The sequence below is a fragment of the Rhineura floridana genome, chromosome 3 (assembly GCF_030035675.1).
Source record: "Rhineura floridana isolate rRhiFlo1 chromosome 3, rRhiFlo1.hap2, whole genome shotgun sequence".
Classification (NCBI taxonomy): domain Eukaryota; kingdom Metazoa; phylum Chordata; class Lepidosauria; order Squamata; family Rhineuridae; genus Rhineura; species Rhineura floridana.
This window is the reverse complement of record NC_084482.1, coordinates 217,593,994-217,613,875: the sequence shown is the minus strand read 5'-3', so window position 1 is coordinate 217,613,875 and position 19,882 is coordinate 217,593,994. Positions and strand designations below refer to the sequence as shown.

General features: G+C 44.1%; 1 pseudogene; it reads left to right on the top strand.

Annotated features, from left to right (window-relative positions):
• Positions 1–1,037: 1,037 nt before the first annotated feature.
• LOC133378975 (vomeronasal type-2 receptor 26-like) lies at positions 1,038–16,486 on the top strand (annotated as a pseudogene).
• Positions 16,487–19,882: the final 3,396 nt, after the last annotated feature.

Below are 19,882 nucleotides of genomic sequence, written 5' to 3'. Positions count from 1 at the left end.
TGGAGGAAAAAACTGGATGCACTGTGGATTTATTCTGATTAAACTGAGCTCTGTGGGAGGTCTTTGTTACCTCGTGTAGAAATGCAGGCAGAAAAGGGTGGCTGAGAATGGAAAGAGGCACAGGCTGTCAGTGTAGAACCAGAGGATTCACTAGACATGAATGATTATAATAAAGCTGGTGAATGTGTTAAAATGAATGCAGGGAAATACATGTGGCTAGTGGTTAGAGAGTGTCGGACTATGACCTGGGAGACCAGGGTTCGAATCCCCACACAGCCATGAAGCTCCCTGGTGACTTTGGGCCAGTCACTGCCTCTCAGCCTCAGAGGGAGGCAATGGTAAACCCCCTGTGAATACCGCTTACCATGAAAACCCTATTCATAGGGTCACCATAAGTTGGAATCAACTTGAAGGCAGTCCATTTCCATTTCATATGGCGCTAGCTAAAAGCTCATCAGTTGTGATGGGAGGGGGACAGTCTGTAGCTGTCTACACAAGAGGGAACTAACTAGACCCTCTGCTGCCTTCATCGGGCCAGTAAGGGCTACTAAGTTTCACTAAATTAGCCTTTGCCAACCTGGTGCCCTCCATGTTTTGGACTACCATCATCTGCTGGCTGGGGTTGATGGGATTTGTAGACCAAAACTGCTCCAGTTCTTTCCAGTCTACCATCCTTCACTGTGTTCAAGAAAGACCATCTGGGATGCCGTTGAAAAGCCATCACCTCCCAGTGTGGTCTTCAAGCCTCCTTGGCCCCTCTCCTTGACCTAACCTTTCACCCTTAGACAGATAAGTAAAGTGTCGCACTTGGGGTGCTGCTGTGGTGATAAAGGCAGAATTTGTTGTCTGTCCTTGCAATGTACTGAGTGTTCCTCCATCTTAGACAGGTGTTTTGCTTGTTCTGAGTAAGTTTAACTTAACAGGTTTTTTAGCTTTGCCCTTGAAACAATCAAACTCTTCTATTCCCTACCCAGGTTAGTTATGGTTTTGTCTCCCATGACCTCAACGATAATACTCAGTTCCCTTTTTTCTACCGGATGGTCCCAAAAAGTGAATACCAGTATGCGGGGATTGCCAGGTTGCTTTTGCATTTTGGATGGACGTGGATTGGTCTCTTTGCTCCAGACAATGACAATGGAGAGAGGTTCATAAGTGCCATGACACCTGTGCTCACCTCGAATGGTGTTTGTGTCCCTATTTCACAAAAAATCCCAGAAATGACTGTGTTTGAAAAAGTGTCAATTTCCACTGATTCAATTCTCACATGGAGACAAGTCAGCGTATTTGTTTACTATGCAGAGACTCGCTCTTTTTACAATGGAAAATTCCTTATAAATCAGATACTAAAAAAAATGATAGAGCCCATTGAGGGGAAAATCTGGATCACAACGGCTTTGTGGGACATCGCCTCGACAATATCTGACAGTAGGTTACATTTCCAGCATAGACAATGTTTTTTTTTCCTTCTTACTCCAGACAAAGAACACCCTGAAACTTAACAATTTTGACTTGAATCATATCCTTCCATACTGGAGGAAAGCATTTCATTGTTTCTATCCAAAGAACTTCTTGTCTGTGAAAGAACGGCTAAGATGTGAACAGAAAGGGGAATTACCCCTGGATGTGCTTGAGCAAAGTCTGTCTCCAAACGACTACAACATTTACATCAGTGTCCGGGCTGTGGCACATGCCTTGAATGCTGCATCCTTCTCCAGATCCAAGCGGGTGGTGTTCATGGGTGGAGGAGACAGGCTGGGACTTCAGGGTCTGCGGCCATGGCAGGTATTCCCTTTTATCTCTGCAGAAAATGACAAAAGTGCTCTATTGTGGAATCACAGAATTTGGAATCATAGAGATGGGGGCAGGTGGTAGGCCAGATAGTCCAATCTCTTCTACAATGCAGGGAATCCTAAATTATAACATCTACAACAGACTTGTTACGTGCCTTCAAGTCGATTATGACTTATGATGACCCTATGAATCAGTGACCTCCAAGAGCATCTGTCATGAACCACCCTGTTCAGATCAAAGAATGTTCAAAGTGTTTTACAGAAGTAAAAACAAAAAAGCATATATATAATTTTTTTGAAAAAACAGAAACCACATTAGGCAGAGTGAGTCAGCTGGTGCTCTGTGTGTGTGTGTGTGTGTGTGTGTGTGTGTGTGTGTTGGGGAGAGTGCCAGCAAGGCTTGAAGGAAAGATCTGTGCATGTCATGTGGGCTGTGATACCCAACATGGTGCCCTTCAGACGTTGCTGGGCTGCAGCTTCCATCAGCCCCAGCCACCATAAATAACTATTCGCTCACGTTTGGCTTTCAGGCATCTTGAAGACCTTTTTATGCCAACAGGCCTATGTACCTATTTGAAAACGTCCTTCATCAGTGTGTACTTGCAGCCCATTGCTTGGGAATTCTCTCTATTTGTTGTTATATGCCTCCAAGTGCACTACGACTTATGGTGACCCTATGAATCAGTGACCTCCAAGAGCATCTGTCATGAACCATCCTGTTCAGATCTTGTACGTTCAGGTCTGTGGCTTCCTTTATGGAATCAATCCATCTCTTGTTTGGCCTTCCTCTTTTTCTACTCCCTGCTGTTTTCCCCAGCATTATTGTGTTTTCTAGTGAATCATGTCTTCTCATGATGTGTCCAAACTATGATAACCTCAGTTTCATCATTTTAGCTTCTAGTGACACTTCTGGTTTAATTTGTTCTAACACCCAATTATTTCTCTTTTTCGCAGTCCATGGTATGCTCAAAGCTCTCCTCCAACACCACATTTCAAATAAGTTGATTTTTCTCTTCTCAGCTTTTTTCACTGTCCAACTTTCACATCTATACATAGAGATCGGGAATACCATGGTCTGAATGATCCTGACTTTGGTGTTCAGTGAGACATCTTTGCATTTGAGGACCTTTTCAAGTTTTCTCACAGCTGCCCTCCCCAGTCCTAGCCTTCTTCTGATTTCTTGACTATTGTCTCCATTTTGGTTAATGACTGTGCCGATGTAATCCTTGACAAGTTCAATGTCCTCATTGTCAACAGTATAGTTACATAAATCTTCTGTTGTCATTACTTTAGTCTTTTTGACGTTCAGCTGTAGTCCTGCTTTTGTGCTTTCATCAGTATTCGTTTCAAATCGTTACTGGTTTCTGCTAAGAGTATGGTATCGTCTGCATATCTTAAATTATTGATATTTCTCCCTCCAATTTTCACACCTTCATCTTGGTCCAATCCTGCTTTCCGTATGATATGTTCTGCGTACAGATTAAACAAATAGTGTGATAAAATACACCCCTAACAACCTTTCCGATGGGGAACCAGTCAGTTTCTCCATATTCTGTCCTTACAGTAGCCTCTTGTCCAGAGTATAGGTTGCACATCAGGACAATCAGATGCTGTGGCACCCCCATTTCTTTTCAAGCATTCCATAGTTTTTCATGATCTACACAGTCAAAGGCTTTGCTGTAATCTATAAAGCACATTGTGGTTTTCTTCTGAAATTCCTTGCTCAGTTCCATTATCCAACTTATCTTTGCAATATGATCTCTGGTGCCTCTTTCCTTTCTAAATCCAGCTTGGACATCTGGCATTTCTCGCTCCATATATGGTAAGAGCCTTTGCTGTAGAATCTTGAGCATTACTTTACTTGCATGGGATATTAAGGCAATCGTTTGATAATTACTGCATTCTCTGGGATCCCCTTTCTTTGGAATTGGGATATATATTGAACGCTTCCAGTCTATGGACCATTGTCTAGTTTTCCATATTTGTTGTCAATTTTTTGTCAAAATTTGGATAGATTCAGTCTCAGTAGCTTGTAGCAACTCTATTGGTATGCCATCTGTTCCTGGTGATTTGTTTCTTCCAAGTATTTTAAGAGTAGCTTTTACCTCACATTCTAAAATTTTTGGTTTTTCATCATATGGTTCCTCCGCGAATGAATCTGTCATGCTTGCATACTTTTTATAGAGTACTTCAGTGTATTGCTTCCATCTTCTTTTTATTTCATCTCGGTCAGTCAGTGTGTTCCCCTCTTTATTTATTTATTTATTTATTTATTTTACTTGTATACCGCCCCATAGCCGAAGCTCTCTGGGCCGTTTACAGTAACTAAAAAAAAAATACAATTTAATATACATCTTTAAAAAAAAATTTAAAACACAATTTAAAAATTCAAAACAATATAAAACACATGCTAAAATGCCTGGGAGAAGAGGAAAGTCTTGACCTGGTGCTGAAAAGATAACAGTGTTGGTGCCAGGTGCACCTCGTCAGGGAGATCATTCCATAATTTGGGGGCCACCACTGAGAAGGCCCTCTCCCTTGTTGCCATTCTCTGAGCTTCCCTCAGAGTAGGCACCCGGAGGAGGGCCTTTGATCTTGAACGTAGTGTATAGGTGGGTTCATATCGGGAGAGGCATTCCATCAGGTATTGTGGTCCCAAACTGTGTAAGGCTTTATAGGTCAAAAGCAGCACCTTGAATCGAACTTGGAAACATAAAGGCAGCCAGTGCAAGCAGGCCAGAATCGGTTTTATACGTTCAGACCATCTGGTCCCTGTTACCAATCTGGCCACTGCATTTTGCACAAGCTGCAGTTTCCGAACCATCTTCAAAGGCAGCCCCACGTAGAATGCATTGCATTAATCTAATTTAGAGGTTACCAGATCATACTGAAGCCAGGTTATCCCTGTCCAGACAGGGACGTAGTTGGGCCACCAACCAAAGTTGGTAGAAGGAACTCCATGACACTGAGGCTACCTGAGCCTCAAGTGACAGAGATGATTCTAGGAGAACCCCCAAGCTATGAACCTGCTCCTTCAGGGGGAGTGCAACCCCATCCAGGACAGGTTGGACATCCACCATCCAGTCAGAGGAACCACCCACTAGCAGCATCTCAGTCTTGTCTGGATTGAGCCTCAGTTTATTAGCCCTCATCCAGTCCATTGTCACAGCCAGGCACCAGTTCAGCACATTGACAGCCTCACCTGAAGAAAATGAAAAGGAGAAATAGAGCTGCGTGTCATCTGCATACTGATGGCAATGCACTCCAAAGCTCTGGATGACCGCACCCAATGATTTCATGTAGATATTGAACAGCATGGGGGACAGAACTGACCCCTGCAGAACCCCATACTGGAGAGTCCAGGGTGCACCACCTTCTGGAGGCGACCTGCCAAGTAGGAGTGGAACCACTGCAATGCAGTACCTCCCACTCCCAACTCAGCCAGTCTTCCCAGAAGGATACCATGGTCGATGATATCAAAAGCCGCTGAGAGATCATGGAAAATCAACAGAGTCACACTCCCCCTGTCTCTCTCCTGACAAACGTCATCATACAGGGTGACCAAGGCTGTTTCTGTGCCAAAACCAGGCTTGAAACTCGACTGAAATGGATCCAGATAATCGGTCTCATCCAAAGGTGTCTGGAGCTGTCCCGCAACCACTCATTCAAGGACCTTGCCCAGGAATGAAACATTTGCTACCGGCCTATAGTTACTAAGATTTTCTGGGTCCAGGGAGGGTTTCTTCGGGAGTGGTCTCACTACCGCGTCATGCAGGCAGCCAGGGACCACCCCCTCTCGCAGAGAGGCATTAATCACTTCCCTGGCCCAGCCGGCTGTTCCATTCCTGCTAGTTTTTATTAGCCAAGAAGGGCAATGATCCAGCACAGAAGTGGTTGCATGAACCTGTCCAAGCACCTTGTCAACATCCTCAAGCTGCACCAACTGAAACTCATCCAAGAAATTGGGACAAGGCTGTGCTCTGGATACCTCGCTTGATTCACCTGCTATAACACTGGAGTCTAAGTCTTGGTGGATGCTAAAGATTTTATCCTGGAAGTGCCTAGCAAATTCATTACAGCGGGCCTCAGATGGTTCTACCATGTCCTTGGGGCCAGAGTGTAATAGCCCCCGGACAATTCTGAAGAGCTCCACTGGGCGGCAGAGTGATGATTTGATAGTGGCAGCAAAATAATTTTTTTTGCTGCCCTTACTGCCCCTAAATACAGCTTATCATAGGCACTTACCAGTGTATAATTGCATCCACTAGAAGTTCGTCTCCATCTGCACTCAAACCATCTCCGATATTGTTTCATCGCTCTCAACTCTGGGGTATACCATGGAGCCATATGAGCTCTACACAGGAGAGGGCACTCAGGAGCAATCATGTCAACCACCTGGGCCATTTCTGTATTCCACATCCCTACTAGTGGTTTAAATTTCCCTTTCATTTCTCTACTCTTTTGGAATAGGGCTCTTGTTCTTCCCTTTTTGTTGTCCTCTTCTATTTCTATATAATAACTATTTTTAATAGTTTTCTTTGTCTCTACATTCTAGTCACTGTATTGTTGCATTTAGGGTTCTGACCGTGTTTCTATCTCCTTTTGCTTTTGCTTTCCTTCTTTCTTTAACTATTTTAAGAGTTTCTTCACTCATCCATTGAGGTCTTTTTCTCTTTTTAACTAGAGGTATTGTCTTTTTGCATTCTTCCCTGATCATATCCTAGTATTCATCCAAAATCTAACCTCCTGTTACTTAAGTCCCTTAAATCTAATCCTGGCCTCTGGGGCAGCAGCGGACAAGTCTTTGCACTCTCCTGTTTGGCTGAGAAAATTTCCAAGCATGGCAGTCTGTTGCTATTTTGAAGATCTCAGATGCTGCTGCAGTCCCTGAGGTTTCTTGTGCAGATTCCCCCTTTAGACTCAGTCTTGAAGCTTGCTAGGTGACTTTGGGCTAGTCACAGTCTCCCAGCCTCACCTACCTTGTAGGCAGAGCTTGGAAGATTACTTTTAAAAAGTAATAAATTACAGTTACAATTACCTGGCCCAAAAAAGTAGTAATTACCGTTACAATTACAATTGCTCTGAAAGTAACTGATTACTTTACTTTTTCTCAAAAGTAATCACTACAATTACATTTCAGTTACTTTTTTAAAAAAACTCCTACAAGGTGCTGGCCTTGGCTGCTGCACATCTAAGAAGCCTAAAACAATATTAAAAATAAACACACACACACAGGGGGTAGTAGAATAAAGAAAAATATCCATAAGATTAACATAATGGCATAACAGAATCTCACATCCCCCCAAGCAATGAAGATACCCCAACTCTTGAAATCAAATTTTAAACTTGAAATGCTTTTATAATATGTTTCTGTTATGTCTCAAAAGAACAAGATGCTCAAAGAGCATGTCAGACAAGGAATGTCTTTTTACAGTCATTACATTGCCACCAGTACTGAACAGGCGTTCTACTGCGGCGCTTGAAGGCATGCCTGTGTTGTGCTGCAAAAAACACCGCAGCACACGTGGAAAGCCATGGAGTGATGACACTTCCCTGCTGGGAGACCTCAGGTACCTCACCAGTTCCTCCTCAGCAGTGTCCACTGCTGACTTCTTGCCCTGGGGCAGAAAGTTAAAGAAGTCATCTGCTAAGTCATCTCCTTCCTGGTCTTTATCTGAAGACTGATCACTGTCCTCATTAAGTACACCCATCTTTATTTCAGCTTTCAACAAGGCTTCCATTGTGTATCTAAGAAAGAGAGAGGATATGTTAACATATATGTTAGGAAACCATCATCTGCTCTTCATTTCCTGATGCTTGTCATGTCCCCTGGTTCGGGGTCCAGCCTGAGCCTGTGGATGATGACATGGAAGGTAGGAAGGTGACCAAGTCACCACACTCATGGGGCAGCACAGCAGACCCTTAAGGATTACCTGCAGCAACCCAAGGTTGTGATGAGGAGCCCCAGGAAGAAAAGGACCAGCCCCTGCCTACCACCTTAAGCCCTCTGATGCCTCCCTTGAGACAACATTTCCCTTGGAGTAATCCACCCAAAGGGCTTCCCTAATGTTCTTACTTGTTGGTATGGGTGGCGGACTGACACGATTCCAGCCAATCTAGTTTGAAGCGAGGGTGTAGGTAGGCTGCCAGAAGAAGCCTCTTGTCCTCCCAGATAGCTGCAAACCACTTTCTTAGGGCTTCGCGCACACCTCTCAGCAGCTGAAAACAGTATGTGTACCTCTCAGGTTTGTTTTCCAGTCCTTCTAACTTGCGGTCCAGATTGCAGAGCGTTGGTAGCAAATACCCCATGAACATGCTGTTCTCCCGTTGCAGGATATCTAGGGACTGGGCTAGTGGCTCCATAATCTCTGTGTATTCCTGTACCACTTCAATCTCAGCAGCTGTGATCCTGGACAAGGAGCAGCGGTCCATTATGGCATGCATTTTTAGTGGCACAGTTGACAGGAGCTCATGTAGTTGCTTCAACGCATCAAAGGTGGAATTCCACCTGGTCTTATTCGGTACCTTCAGATACACACCACATTGCGCACGGATATATTCAGCAATCTGGGCTGACTGGTTCTGCTTGGACCACAACTTGCTGCACTTTCTCATCAAGGAACGAAACTGTTTCTTGAAAGGACCAAGAAGACTACTTTTGGAGGAGTCAGAAAGCATGGCCTCTATGTCTTGTGTTGCCACAAGGTTGAGGGTGTGGCTAGCACATCTCTGGTGTGGTGGTAAAACAAAATCCTCTTCTGAGTCTGCAGCTTCTTCCTCTGCCTCAGGTCCTGTGTCCAGGATCTCACAGATAGGCACAAACTCCACCTCAGCCTCCTCCTCCTCCTGGTTCTCACCATCATCATCACTGGTGCCTGCAGCTTCCACTGGTTCTTTGGCCATGAAAACTCTGAACGCTTTCACAAAGTTGGAGCCATTGTCTGTAGTAGTGCACATAACTTTGTTGTGGATCCTGTACTGCACATGTACATCATGCAGTGCTTTGGAAAGGACATCATATGTATGGCGCCCCTTCAGACGCTTACAAGCCAAGGCCCCGACCTCACGTTTCAGGGTAGTTGGGTTGATCCAGTAGGCTGTTACCCCAAAGGAACTCTTCTTGCCATTGGTCCAACAATCTGCAGTGGTTGCTATATATGCCACAGCACCCATTCGGTTTGCAAGAGTTTCTCTCATGTGGCATGCTCTCTTCTCAATTCTGTCTCTCAGAGTCTTGGCACATATGATGGTGAGATCTTTGGGGAGTCCAATGCGAACCAGATTAATGAATGATGGTTTGTCCACAGTCTGAAGTGGTAATGTCTCCTCTACAATGAAATCAATGATTGCTCTGGGTGACAGGCTCCCTGCCAGATCCCCACCTCTCAAGGGTTGTCTGCTGCTGCTTCAGCATTTTGGGAGGAAGGGTGTCATGCATTGGTTCAGGAAGGCCACGTCTCCTTGCCTTTATTGCTTCTTCAATTGCTTTCAGCTTCTCAGGGTGTGCCCTCTGAGGAAGAAGAACCAAGCATGAATCCAAGAAAAAATGGAAGAGGAACTTCACAATTTAAACATAAATAGACAATGGACACTCTTTGAGGACCAGCATGACAAAGGCTTACCTCAAAATGTTTCTTCACATTGGATGAGGAGGAAACAGCTGATCTCAGATTTTTGATCCTTGGAAGGCAGTAATTGCATCGTACAACAACATTTTTCCCACTCTGGCTCACAAATGTACAAGCTTTCTCAAAGCCAAACCATGGTACTTGCTGTTCTGCAGATGTGGCTGTGGGCAACTGGCACTGCTTCATGCCCTCCTCCTCCTCATGCACAGGGCCTCCTTCCTGAACCTCACTTTCTAGTTTTGCCTCCTCAGGATCAACAAGCTGTGACTCAAGTGGCCGCACTAACTGACTGCTGTTCTCAGCAGCAAAACCTGCAACAGGCGTCTCTGTAATAAACAAGAGATAATGCTCCTATATGGGTGAACTTCAGCTGTGATGTGCCCCCATCTCTTCCCCATGCTGCGAGATCCCCCAGTCAGAGTGGAAGTAAGCAGGTCGATAGCACAATTAAAAGAGATCCTATTTGCATCATTTTTGCTCACTGAATAACCCTGCCTGGGCCAGTCTAACCTACTATCTCACAGGGTTGTTGTGAGAACAAAATGAGACTAGGGTTCAAATCCCCACATAGCCATGAAGCTCCCTGGGTGACCTTGGGCCAGTCACTGCCTCTCAGCCTCATGAAAACCCTATTCATAGGGTCACCATAAGTTGGAATCAACTTGAAGGCGGTACATATATTTTTTATTTTGAATATGATGATTATGATAATAAATATGCAGCATTTCAAATTAATTCTGTATGAGAAGCATTCCATGCCAAGCTTGGAAAACCAAGGATGAGGTATAAAATGTAGACAAAAATACTTTTGACAAAATGCCGTTTATCTTTTATATCTATATCTATAATTAGCAATACAGCTGAATGATGTATGTAAAGTATTTTTTCTTTCCCTTTTCTTTTTTATTAATATTTTAGTACTACTGCTAAAGTTCTGATGAAAGAATAAAGCATTCATTAGCCAAATTCAAATGATTAGAACACATCACATCAATTCCACTGAAGTTGGAGTTTTTGCCATAGAAAATGAAAAAAACATATAACCTATGATAGCCCAATAGACAATCAGAACTAATATAAAACCCTATTGCTTCTCATTTGCAAATCTTGCAAGATCTAAGGTAACTCTAGATCATGTGAGTTCAGGTGATGCATGTCATGTACATTTGTATAGATATTAGCAGAGATTGTCAACAGTCTATCTTTCTCTGGGGCTGAGAATCTCTCTCTTTCTCATAGAACATGAGTTTGAGAGCTGGGGGACTGACTGAGAGGAGGAGCTGCAAGGACCCTACTTCTCACCTCATCTCTGCCAAGAACAAAAAAATCAGCCTTAAGCCATTTATTATACGCTTAATGATTTTTTATTTTTATTATTATTATTATTATTGCTGAGACAGTTTTTGTCCCACATACAATTCAGTCTTGTGATTAAACAGGACAAAAATACAAATAAAAAGAAAGATGGAGTTCAAATAAATATACAATAAAAAGCTAGCTGGCATTTTAAAAGGCAGGAGTGCTCTGTCTGGATAAATACAGCACACAGGTATGCATGGGAACAAGGGGGAGAGTTCAAAAAGGGGGGGAGGAAGAGAAGTAGGCCAGAGCTTGGAAAAGTTACTTTTTTGAACTACAGCTCCCATCAGCCTAATCCAGTGGCCATGTTGCCTAGGGCTGATGGGATTTGTAGTTCAAAAAAGTAACTTTTCCAAGCTCTGAGTAGGCCGAAGTTTCAGAAGTGCCTTGTGATCGATGGAGGGGGTGGCAACGAGGCAAGGAGAGGCAGTGGGGGGGCAGAATGGGCCATGGGATGTGGGGGGGCAAAAATGCCACGGGGGGTGGGGGGGGCAAAAATGCCATGGGGGCACACACACACACACACACAAATCATTGTCACTCACCTCCACAGCTCTTCGCCATTCTGCTGCTGCCTTCTCCATTGTCCTTGCCCTGGCTTTTTCCTCCGGCATCCATTTTGTCCTCTCAGATGCTAGCAGGCCCTGCCTATTCACCTCTTCCCTCGTGCATCCTAACACAGATCACGAGGGAAGAGACAGTCTGCGCAGAGGTCCAATCAGAGTGAGGCACATGTCTTGTGTTAACCAATCACAGCCAGGAGCTGTCTTCCCCTTGTTCCCGCCCCCAAGTAACGTGCAATCTAACGTGGAAACGTTAAAGTTGCAGCTGAAAAGTAGGGAAATTACTAGTCATTCCGTTACTTGCCAAATGTAATGGAATTACCCACTCGTTATTTAAAATTGTAACGAATCACAACTAACTCGTTAAAAATAACGAGTTACTTCCAAGCTCTGCTTGTAGGGTTGTTACGAGGATAAAATGGAGAGGGAGGAGAACCATACACACCACCTTGAGCTCCTTGAAGGAAAGGTGAGATGAAAATATAGTAAGTAAGTAAGACCTTCCTCAGCCAGCCTCAGAGGCCACTGAGCAGATGAGAAAAGCTCTGAGAGCCACCCGGTCTTTTTAGACAAGGTGGTTGTCTTCATCACTGGCTGTGGCTCATTTGTGTCTGCTATGAACCATTGGAGCCCTTTCAGGTTAGGGGAGGTCTCATGGGATCACTCTGTCCCTTCCTTTGTCCCAAGACTAGGAAACTGTTGTGGAGATTTCCTGGAACATGCATTATCTAACTTGTAGGGATCACCAACTTTTTTGAGCCAGTGGGGCACATTTGGAATTTTGAAAAAAGTTTAGTAGGCACCAGCCACAAAATGGGCACCGTGGGGATGTGCCATACACAAATGGATGCCCCATCTAAAAAATAAGAAAGACTGGGCCACAAAATGAGATTAGAATGGTTCCCATGAGGCATCTCATTGAGGGAAAAGGCCCAGATGTTGGCCACTGCTGCGCTTGCTCACTGAGAGCAGCACACTGCCTCTCTCTTCTGTTCAGAACAGAAGGAGGTGTGAGTGCAAAATCCTGGCATGCAATGAAATGAGGGCATGTGGGGCAGCCCTTGGGCCTGGTTGAGAAGCTTCATCTAGTGCAGAATGCAGTGGTAAGATTGCTGATGGGGGCAGACAGATAGCAGCATGCAACACCTTTACTGAAACATCTGCACTGGCTGCCCTTATGCTACCAGGTGAGGTTCAAGGCTCTTGTGTCGATATGCAACCCCCTGAAGAACTTGGGTCCCGGGTACCTTAAGGACCACCTGAGTTCTCATATCCCACTTGATCACCAAGATCACTCAGAGAAGTGATGCTGGCTCTTCCCCGTCTTACAGAGGCCAGTCATATTAATAGTTATTTTGTAATATTTGTTGTGTTTCGTTTTATTGTTGACATATTGTGCACTGCCCTGATAGAAAGGTTTAAGAGGGCATGTTCAGTGCGGAGCAGCTGAGCCAATACATACAGGAGTCCTGCAAGGAGAACAAGCAGTCTCTTGTGCATTGTGAACTTCTGAGAGGATATATACTAGAACCTTTTGCAAGCACCATAGGCAGTCCCAGCACCAGCAGGCAGCCAGGTTGGGCATGGGCCTGAGGGCTCCTGAAGCTCACAAGGGCCACTCCTACCCACACCTGCATTATGGACAGTCATATACCCCACAGACAAAATTTCCGAGCCCGGCCATGCACACAGACCAAGTTGTGGGGTTTGCACAGCTGGCCCTGGTGAAGGAGGAGAGGAATGCTGCTAAATCTCATGGGAGCACTAGGTTCTTGCAAGAGCTTGCAGGATCTCATGGAGGGACAGCGCCTTGGCCTACACAATCTATAGGCAGGGGCATGCTTGGTGGGCAAATTAAGATGGCAGGAGGCCAGAGGCATCACTGTCTGCACACTGCAGAAACTCAGTCTAGTGAAGAGGATGGTAAGTGGCATTGGCAAGCCCCACCAGGGCAGCAATGGCAGATGAAAAAAATGTGTGGCTGACTGCATTAGGGGGAGGGTTTTGGGGGTGCCCCTGTTCCAAAGATACCCTAAAGTCTGGTGCCAGCTCTGGCTCAAGGGCCCACTCATGCCTAGTTTCATCCCTGGCCATAGGAGGGTCTAGTGGGCACATTGATGCCCATGAGTGCTGTGTTGGCAGCCCTCATTGATTCAAATGTTAGCCTTTCCCAAAATGCCAAAGCAGAATGAAGGGACTCAAGAATGAAACACAAGTGGCTGATTATTATTTTTTTTGCTTGCTAGTGAAGGTAGGATTAGCACTGGATACAATCCACAGAAAAATTCCAGAAGGCAGATGCACTTTGGGACTGAAACATAGAACAGTAACTTCTCCTTTTCTCTGCCATTCCAGCTTCATCCTTTTCTGAGGAACTTTGGGTCTTCCAATAATTCCATGGATGGAGCGTATTTGGACAGGGATGGGAAACTGGCAGCCAACTTGGATATTTTGGCCTGGGTGGTGTGGCCAAACACTTCGGTTGCTTCTGTGAAGATTGGGAGTCTACAGCAACAGGCATCCCCATTAAAAAGGTTCAGCATTGACGCAGAAGCCATTGTGTGGCTCAGGGGGCTTAACCAGGTGAGAATAGCGATGGGTTACATGTAAGAACATAGAGAACCTGCTGAATCAGGCCAGTCGCCCACCTAGCCCAGCATCCTGTTCTCACAGTGGCTGACCAGATGCCCCAATGGGAAGCCTGCAAGAAGTACCAGAGGGCAAACAGCACACTCCCCTCCTATGCTTCCCAGCAACTGGCATTCAGAAACATAGACACTGTGGCCAGGAGCCACTCATAACTTTATCCTCCATGAATTTGTCTAATCCTCATCCAAGTTGATGACCATCACTATCTACTGTGGGAGTGAATTCCATACCCTTCAACTATTTTTTTGATCTCTTTCTCAGAAATTCTACAAACTGCCCAGAGGTCATGGCCAATGAGTGGCTAACAAATGTCTAAATATATAAATAAATGATTCCTTTGATAGTGAATACACCAAAATATATCTACACACACACACACACACAGAGAGAGAGAGAGAGAGAGAGAGAGAGAATTCCTAGCCCAGCTGTTAATAAAGGGATTATGACTAAAAGCAGAAGGTAAAACTGAGATGGGGAACCAACAGCAGTTGTTGCTTGTGGTAGTGTCAAGACAAGGTTGAAGTTGTGTACTTCAGCCTTGCCTTGACACCACCACAAGCAACAACTGGACTTACTTCCCCACTTCCATGCCACTTTCTTCCTTTAGGAACAGACCCAGAAGATTCCTGCTTTAGCTCAGGGTCTCCAAGGAATTTAAGCAACCTCAACTTATAGCTGGAAAAATTGGGGGCAAAGCAACACGGCAAGCTGCCTTATGAACCATCTATCCTTATTCCAGTTATGAATAGCTTCCTGTGAAACATCCTGAAGCGATTTCACAGTAAAAACATCCACAATCAATACACATATAGCACAATTCCATACCTGAAAACAATTGAAAGAATTTTGAATCCAGTAGAGACATGGACGGTTTTATTGTACTGCAACTCGCCCTGCGATTATGTGATGAAGGGTCAAGCTAGACATTCTCTTACAGATAAAATTAAAATAAATACTGTCTACTCTGGTGGGCATGGTTTCAGGCGAGAAGCCTTCCCAATTCCAGCACTACATTGAGAGACTGGGGATTGAATCCGGGACCTTTTGCAGGCTCCATACGGCAACTTCGGGATATTAGGGTTGTGGAGGGGAGATGGTTAAAGACGGGAGGGAGGGGTTGCAGACATTTGGTGGTAAAACCAGGGATGGAAGTAGAGGGCATTCAAGTCTCTGACTGAATTCTGTAGTGTTCAAATACGCCCCTGACACTTTTTTTTTTACATTCTTTCTCTTTATGGGTAGACTTTGCCTCATTCAAGGTGCAGTCAAGGATGCCTCCCTGGATGCTTCAAGGTGATTCAGGAAGGAAAGCCACTTTGCTGCTATGCTTGCACTCCATGTGCTGAAGGGACAATCTCAGCTCAGGAAGGTAAGGGACTCCAGAGGGAAAGGAAGACCTTAGAGAAACATAAGATGTTATTTTGTACCTTGTCAGAACATTCGTCCATCTAGCTCTGAATTTCAAATGCAGAGGAAGAATCCAAAACAGGCCCTTGCAGCCTAGGGGTAGCCTTGGAAAATATAATGTAGATATAACTAAGGTATATCATATATGTTTCCAACATTGAGGTTATTTTTCTTCTTTTCAGATGCAGACCATTGCATCAAATGTCCAGAAGATCAGCATCCAAACAAGGAACAAAATCAATGTGTCCCCAGGATTATCACATTTCTGGCTTATGAAGAATCTTTGGGGATCATCCTTGTTTCCTTTGCCCTCTTGTCCTTCACCACAGGCATTGTGTTAGGAATCTTCATTAAACACCTAGAAACTCCAATTGTCAAAGCCAACAACAGGGATCTCTCCTACATCCTCCTCGTCTCCCTCCTGCTCTCCTTTTTGTCTTCTTTTGTGTTCATTGGCCAGCCAAGGAAAGTGACCTGCCTTCTCCGACAAATGGCCTTCAGTGTCATCTTCTCAGTTGCTGTCTCTTCTGTGTTGGCTAAAACCATCACTGTGGTGCTGGCCTTCCTAGCCACAAAGCCAGGGAACAGGGTGAGGAGATGGCTGGGGAAGAGTCTGGTCAACTCCATTGTCATTTCCTGTTCCAGTGTCCAAGTTGTCATTTCCACTCTCTGGTTGGTGATCTCTCCCTCATTCCCTGACTCTGACATGCACTCTCAGCCAGGAGAGATCACCCTGCAATGCAATGTAGGGTCTGTTGCCATGTTTTATGTTGCCCTTGGCTACATGGGCTTCCTGGCTGCCATCTGCTTCACGGTGGCTTTCCTAGCCAGGAAGCTGCCTGGGGCCTTCAATGAAGCCAAGCTGATCACCTTCAGCATGCTGGTCTTCTGCAGTGTTTGGGTCTCCTTTGTACCCACCTACCTGAGCACCAAGGGGAAATACATGGTAGCTGTGCAGGTCTTCTCCATCTTGGCCTCCAGTGCTGGACTTCTGGGCTGCATCTTCGTTCCCAAATGCTACATTATTGTATTCAGGCCTGATCTGAACACAAAGGAACATCTAACAACAAAAACTAAAGACAGCATCTGATTCATGAAATAATATGTGCAATTGATGTCGAGCACAGTAGCAATAAAACCAGCATACTTGTGATGGGAATGTAGCTTCTTCAAGCTACTATTTTAACACTTGTCTCTTCACATGAACAATAAAATACAGTTCTAATGAATATTAATAGTGTGTGTGAAAGCAGAGTAGGGGGGAAGAAATCCAGGATCAGTTAAAGAATGTGAGAGGTACAAAAGTGATACAAGTCATGCTGGAATTGTGGGTCATAGAGCAGCCAGTCCTTGTACCGAAACCTGATGGCATATTTAGGCTTTGTGCCTATCATGGCCTCTAGCGCTGGGCTTCTGTGCTGCATCTTCTTGCCCAAGTGCTACATTATTAAACTCAGGCCAGATCTGAATACAAAGGAGCATGTAATGATAAAACACTAAGATGGCATCTGATTCTTTAAATATTATTTTAAATTTTTACAACAGATGTCTAGCAACAAAACCAATGCTCTTTCCTTGGGGCAAGTATATATTACCTAATCACCAGTCGTTTGCATCCCTGAAGGATCCTGGAACACAACTTGCACCCTGTTTTGCACTACTATCCATATTGGCTCATGGCCGTCACCTTTGCTCCACAAAACTATGCTATCCATCCTGTGGTAGGAAACCTGCATCATCCGTTACCTCTGGTTGTTTAGCATGCTCACTTTTGTCTTGCAATCCACTCCCTCCTCTAGTCTCAGTCTCAATCTAGTTCAACTTTTTCTCAGGTCGCATCAAGAACCCAAGTCTTTAGGTGCATATCGTCAAGGATTCACAATGTTCAATCTTCGTGGGATCCCTCCTAGGACAGATGTTGGGGTTATGCTTCCACATGTATATTCTAAGGAACGCTTTTTTGAGAAATAAATTAGAGCATAATGTCTGTCTTTTGGCAAGCAAGAAACCTTCCTTAAATAAGGTCAGATTGTTTTTCCATTTTGTCTTGTACTGTCTACTCTGACTGGCAGTGTCTCTCAAAGGTCTCATGTAAGTTCTTCCCATCACATGCTATTGGAACCTTTCTCAACTGGAGATGTCAACGACTGAACCTGGGACATTTATTTATTTATTTATATTTTTAATCAATATTAAGCATGTTCTTCATGTCAAGCATGTACTCTTCCACTGAGCACAGTTCCTCCCCAACCTAGATCCGCAGGAGGGGAATGATTGTAATTTAAACCTTTGTACAGCATCTAGTCATTTTTTGTTGTTGTTATGTGCCTCCAAGTCAACTATGACTTACGACGACACTGAATCAGCGACCTCCAAGAGCTTCTGCCATGAACCACCCTGTTCAGGTCTCACACCCTAGCCCAGCCTTTCCCAACCAGTGTGCCTCCAGATGTTATTGGACCACAACTCCCATCAGCCTTAGCCAGCATTGCCAATGGTCAGGAAAGATGGGAGTTGTGGTCCAACAACATCTGGAGGCACACTGGTTGGGAAAGGCTGCCCTAGCCTTTTGTCCAGAGTATAGGTTGTGCATCAGGACAATCAGATGCTGTGGTACCCTCATTTCTTTTAAAGCATTCCATAGTTTTTCATGATCTACACAGTCAAATGCTTTGCTGTAATCTATAAAGCACAGGGTGATTTTCTTCTGAAATTCCTTGGTCTGTTTCATTATCCAACATATGTTCGCGATATGATCTCTGGCGCCTCTTCCCTTTCTAAATCCAGCTTGGACGTCTGGCATTTCTCGCTTCATATATGGTAAGAGCTTTTGTTGTAGAATCTTGAGCATTACTTTACTTGTATGGGATATTAAGGCAATAGTTTGATAATTACTGCATTCCCTGGGATCCCCTTTCTTTGGAATTGGGATATATATTGAACTCTTCCAGTCTGTGGGCCATTATTTAGTTTTCCATTATTTAGTTGCTTGTAGCAACTCTATTGGTATGCCAGCTGTTCCTGGTGATTTGTTTCTTCCAAGTATCTTAACAGCAGCTTCCCCCACATATTCGAAAATTGCTGGTTCTTCCTCATACAGTTCCTCCATGAATGAATCTGTCATCCTGGCATCTCTTTTATAGAGTTCTTCAGTGTATTGCTTCCATCTTCCTTTTATTTCATCTCGGTCAGTCAGTGTGTTCCCCTGTTGATTATTCAACATCCCTACTGGTGGTTTACATTTCCCTTTCATTTCTCTAATCTTTTGGAATAGGGCTCTTGTTCTACCCTTTTTGTTGTCCTCTTCTATTTCTATACAATAACTATTGGAATAGTTCTCTTTGTCCCTACGTACTAGTCGCTGTATTGTTGCATTTAGGGTTCTGGCTGTGTTTCTATCTCCTTTTGCTTTTGCTTTCCTTCTCTCTTTCACCATTTTAAGAGTTTCTTCAGTCATCCATTGAGGTCTTCCTCTCTTTTTAACTAGAGGTATTGTCTTTTTGCATTCTTCCCTGATCATGTCTCTGTCTTCCTTCCATAGTTCTTCTGGTTCCCTGCCAACTAAGTTTAAAGCCTCAACTCTGTTCCTTATTTGATCTTTATATTCTTCTGGGATTGTATTTTGGCATTATGATTGCTTTGTTGTTGTTCTTTAGCTTAACTCTGATTTTCGATACGACCAGTTCATGATCTGTACCGCAGTCTGCTCCTGGTCTTGTTTTCACAGAAAATATGGAACTTCTCCATCTTCTGCTACCAATTATATAATCAATTTAATTCCTATATTGACCATTTGGTGATGTCCATGTGTACAGTCTTCTTTTCAGTTATTCAAAAAATATGTTCGCAAGAAAGAAATTATTGGCTTCACAGAATTCAATAGGTCTTTCTCCTGCTTCATTTCTGTCTCTGAAGCCACATTTCCCCACAATTCCTAGTTCTCTGTTCCCTACTTTTGCATTCCAGTGCATGTTTTTCCTGTGTTAAATCTCCAACTCCATAGAAAATGATCTCACGAGTAGCATAGCTGGGATTTTAGAACCTTGAACATAGCTCAGTGAAGGTGTGCCAAACCAGTGTGCAGCGGCTGGGAAAAAGGTGAATTCCATGCTAAGGATCATTGGGAAAGGGATTGAAAATAAAACAGCCAATACCATAATGCCCATATATAAATCTATGGTGTGACCACACTTGGAATATTGTGTTCTGGTTGGCTCACTTCAATATGGATATTGTAGAGTTGGAAAAAGTTCAGAAAAGGGCAACTACAATGATCAAGAAGTCTTGAAAGGAATGATTTGTATGTTGATTATCTTGGATAATCTTTTTCACACAATGCACAGTTAAACTATGGGATTCGCTGGCATGAGAGGCAGTGATAGTTCCTGACTTTGAGGGCTTTTGGAGAGGATTAGAGAAATTCATAGAGGTTAAGACTATGTTCCTCCACTGTCAGAGACAGTATGCTTCTGAATCCCAGTTGATT